A 5385-nucleotide genomic window follows, 5' to 3' on the forward strand; every position below is an offset into this window, starting at 1 on the left:
TATATATATATATATATATATATATATATTCGCAATTTAAACATTTCAGAATTACTTAACCAGTCACGTGCCAAATGTAAGTCAACATTTTAACAATGACAGTTTCGTCTTTTTAAAGCTAAAAAGGCTCATTTACATACGTGAACATTCAAATATCGAATTCAGATTAATTCTTTGTCTTTACCAACACAGAGTAACAAATCTATATAATTATAAACTCAAATGACCTTGTAACAATGTATGTAACCCACTTTCCGGTTTACGACATCCGGTTGTACATGCGCGCATGGCCTGCGCACTGAAATATTAACGTTATTATTTTGAAATTATTATTTAACATGGGAAGAGTGGGTTTAAAATAACTTAAACGTTATAAAGAAATGAACGATGTAAAAAAAAAGCAGGTATATCAAAATTTGAATTTAACTATAATAAGTATTATGGTATCTGTTCAGTGCACATTTATCTATAAGTATGGCCAACCACTTATAATTCAATAACTGTATTTTTTTTTTCAAAAATAATCAATTATAATAAACAGAACGACTCATAGAAATCTATCTATATTCTTTTTTTATTTTAATATACTTTCATAGAAATGTTTCTTATGTAAAAAAAATTTTTTTCTTTGCGTCACAAGTGTCACGCTCATACATGAATTCCATAATTAATATAACATACTGACCCAACGGGTCACGGGTAGTCTAGTTAAATTATAAAAGTTTACAACGACGTCGGTTTTTTTCCAAGACAAGAATTACTTTTTTTCAACTTTCAAGGAATAAAAAACACAGTTTATAACAACGACGGGGGATTTTTTTTCAAAGACAAAAACTACTTTTTCCCCAACTTTCAAGGAATAAAAAACAAAAAAAAAAAACATTTCCAAACGTCTGACATACAGTCTTTTTTTTTTTTTTCGTAAAGACACAAGGAGGGTTTTACTTACGAATTCATGTAAACGTTTTCGTATTTACCGACTTGTATTAAAACTAAAAAAATTAAAGTACTGGTTTAACAAGTTTTTCATAGTCGCTTCCAGTTATTTTGTGTAAGCCGAATTTTTTGTTGCTAAAGTGTTTTTTGGGTTTCACATGTAATTCGAATTCCTCGTCGGCGGTGTTGTGGGAACACTGGCGTATTTAAAAATTCGTTTTTCCCTCATGAGTTTTCGAAATCTTGTCGCCAGTTTGTTGTGGTGTTAATGGTTGAATAAATGCCGAGAAAGGTACAGTAACAATTAAATAAATATTAACAAAACACAAAAAAGTGGTAATTGAACTATATCTTTGCTCATGGAAAGACTAGTGGTGAACGACCATCTGCTTCTCGTCCCCCGGAAGTGACGTCATGGACGAAAGTGACGTCATAGAATAGTTCATTATTCCTGGTAATAGGGGCGCGTCCCCTACAGTTAACAAGAGAGAAATGGAAACAAGCAAAATTTAAAAAATATTTCTGACAAATAGTTTTCTTACCGACCTGCAGATTATAATGTTCTGAAACTGTTGTAAAGATTATATTTCAAGATTTCATCGATACCAGATTTTTTAATGATTGACAATCCAAGAAGACTACCGTGAGTTTTCCTTTGAGTTTCTGTGTCTTATAGTCAAACACCGATTCATCAAAAATGAAAAAAAGAAAAAACTACTAATAACTGTCACCAAACACATGAACATTTGTTTTTCGACCGATCTGTATATTTGCAACTTACTGAAAATGTTTTAAAGTTTTATATTATTTAAAAATAAATTGCAATATCTCGAAATTTGTCGTCGCATATGTTCAATCATTGTTTGTTAAAGCAATACTAGGGTTGAAAACAAATTTGGGAAGGAAAAGATTATAAAAAGGTTTCAGAAATTAAAAACTATATAGGCCAGTAGAAAATTAAATTTTCTTGCATTTGGTTACAGGTATACATTTTGTTTATTTTCTATTTCTCGGCTGTTAATAATACTACATGACTGCCATGAAATAATATACAAGTGTATATTATTACAAAGATAAAGAGATTAGATGATAATGTATAATTTCATCTTATTAATAGATAGTTATGAATAAATCGATTGTTAACTTATTGTAGAATTCTATGTATGACACCGTAATAAAAAGAGTTAATAAAATGTCCATTCCGTAGGCCTCGTTTGGGGGTTGATAATTTTATTTCTTTTAAACCGCTCTATCATTAAGCTGTGCATGGGTGGTGGTGGTGGAGGTAAACATATTGCCACTGTTAGGGTTCGTCATCTTGATCTTCTAAGTACTTATGACTAGCCTGGGTGCCCGGCGTTGCCCGGGTGTATGGAGGTGTGTGTTGAGCAAAAAAAAAAAAAAAAGTGGTATTAGGCAGGCAGGCTCGAACCCGTGACGAGAAGGGGGAAAAGAAAGTGGAGTTGTATTTAAGTGGGGTGGGGTTGGGAGGGAAATTGCGAGCGCAAAAAATAAGAAAAAGTGGTAGAAGGCAGGCAGGCAGGCAGGCTCGAACCCGTACCGCAAAGGAGGAAAACACGTGAAAAAAAGAAGGTGACGCATTAGCTGTTGCGCCCATCGCCAAACCGTAAATGACGTAGTTTTAAATTAAGGCTAGACAATCGAAAAGAGGCGATGACTTTCAAAAATATCGGCGAAAAAGCGACCCCTCCCTGTAGAAAAGTGCCCAGTTGAGGGTGAAGGAATTAATGTTTTTGGTCAATTTTTCGGTATTTGTCGTCCGAAGAGTCGAGCTTCAAAACCGATCTCGTGAAAATCCGTCGTTTTGGCAAGCCATACATACATACATACATACATACATACATACATTTAAACAGACAGGTGAGATTTATATTATAGATGGAATGGATGGAGCTTTTCAGCAGTCAGGTTGGCGATAATGTACCCAGGGACCTCTCGATTCCTCCTTCATCTCATAGAATTGTGTTGGCCCCCTGTTTCTACTACTACGATTTCATCCTCAGTATCAAGCCATCACCTGCACGGACCAGACGCAGCGTGTTGTGCTCCGTTTAAATTTCAACCTATTTTTTTTTTTTTATTCATTTTAATTTAATAAAACAGCAAAAAAGCCTTACCAAATGAGAAATTAAAGAGAAACTACCCTTCCAAAGAGGGCCTTTTATTTCAAGGGAAAAATATTAGAGACAGAAAGACACTGGATTTTCTGAGAGAAGACTTTCAAAGAGGGACTCCTTAAAAAAAAAAAAAAAAAAAAAAAAAAGAAATCGAAGACAAAGACTTTGGGGAGAGAAGTCGAAAGGGAAATTCTCAAAGTAAAGTTTTGAAGGAGAAACTTTGGTCCAGAGGCCCCAAGAAAGACTTCATCAACCTGATAAAAAAAGAATTTAATGTATGTAATTATTATTTCTTCTTTGTTTGCTCCGACTTAGCTTATTTGTAAATTGTAAAAAGAATAATTTCTTTTCTTTATTGTTGTGTGCAACAGTATTATTTTCAATGACTCGTTGTAACATCATTATTTTTTTTAATTGTACTTTTTAAAAAAATAATTATTATAACTCTCTTTACTTTGGTTAAAATTATTAACCTGGCTTAGGGAAATAATAAAAAAAAACATCTAGTCTTTTAATGTTAATAAAACGGAATTGAATCACAACGAGACCTCCCTTTTTGCTCATTTTTGTCTGTATTATTATTTTTTATTTTTACCTTTTTTCCTGATTCTTTCACCTTTGTTAGCCAATAGTCGGATTTAATTAACGACCGCAAAATTACGACACAGGAATTTCCGTTAACTTAATTGTAAAGACCAACTCTTCTATGTTTTAAATCAGTTTTATTCATACAGTTTCGTCAAAAGCAGCCAGGAATCATGAAAGAGTTATATAGCCAGAGATACAAAAGTAAGTCAAGTCAGCGAGCACGTGTACATCCATACAATCGGTGGGGGTTTACGTTCTTGTGTATGTCAATTTTTTAATTAGGCTAAGACAGAAACCTCACAGTCTCTTTAGTGTTGGAATTTTTTTTTACCAATAATGGTGCACCCCCCGCTGTTTACATTTATTATTTTTTATCTGGTTCTTATATATGATTTTCTGTATTTCGTATCCTTTATGATTTTTAGTTTCGTATATTTTGGATTTGTACGAAACTCCCTTTAATTTGAGAAAAGGAAAATGCTAGCTCTGTGATGACGTCACGAGCCCAGCGCGAGATTCTTTCTCTTTTGAAATTCCGCTGACGTGGAGATTGGACGTTGTTTCATTGCCCGGCGCTGAGAATGGAATTTTGACGAGCATCCTTCAAAGAAGAAAACCCCGGCAAGAATACCCGGATATGTGACGAGACATACTTATGAAAACTATCTACGTGACTACGGTTTTGCACGTATTTTAGAAGGAGATAAATTATTTTAAAGAAAATACCTTATTTTACGTGACAAGGAATTTTGGAATCTCCTACAAAGAAGAAAACCCGGTAAAAAAAAAGAACCCGGACAAGCGACGTGGTCTTGCTTCTGAAATCCATCTGTGTGTCTACGGTTTGCACGCAAACATGGAGGTTCAGAAAATTCTAAAAGGACTTTAAACAAACAAAAAAAAAAAATGAAAAGAAAAAGGCACGTGCCTGACTGGCTTTCAATTTGTGAGTACGCTCCTAAAATTTGTTTCACATGCGAGTGTGATTAGGAGATACTATTTTTGAATCTTATTATTGTATTCGTTCATGGATACGACATCTTCATTATAAGAACCAGTGTTATTTTTTTCCATTACATGTTACCTTGTCGTTTCATAAGTTTAATGCCCGCAAAGGGAAAAATTTGCAACTAATTTTATTGTAAATAAAATCTCTTCTTCGTTTCAAAGCAATACCTTTATATTTTATTCTTTACCCCCTCCCCCTCTTTTGTTTCATGCTGGGTTTTTTTTCAGGTTAGTTACTTTAGCGTCGAGTTTATCTGGAAGCAATATAAAATTCCGACATTAGCTTGGCATAACTGACTGATAAAATAGCAGGAGATCAGTGTACAAATAGTTCAGCGTAAGTGGTTCCTACGCAAAGTGTTCTGGTTGGATAACGTTAAGCACTCCGTGTCTATTGACAAACTTGCGCAAAAGAAAATAGATCGTAAACGTAATAGCTACTACAACCATTTTATGTGGAAATCGAATACTATTAAACAGCTGTACAGCAATATTACCCCCCAGGGATATTTTATATTTGTACAGTATATCTTCATATTTTTTTCAGCTTATTGAAATGAATAAATGCGAGTGTTGGGCCTATTCTCCGTACTTACGTCAAAACGCCCTACTTCCAGAGAAATCAATTTTGCACAATCACCATGCCATATTTTTTTATGTGCTACTTATGGACTAAATTGCATATTCGTGTAGAAAAAAAAAGACATTTCATTAA

Source organism: Euprymna scolopes, chromosome 5, assembly GCF_053919585.1.
Source record: "Euprymna scolopes isolate OS-2025 chromosome 5, ASM5391958v1, whole genome shotgun sequence".
In the NCBI taxonomy this organism is placed as follows: domain Eukaryota; kingdom Metazoa; phylum Mollusca; class Cephalopoda; order Sepiida; family Sepiolidae; genus Euprymna; species Euprymna scolopes.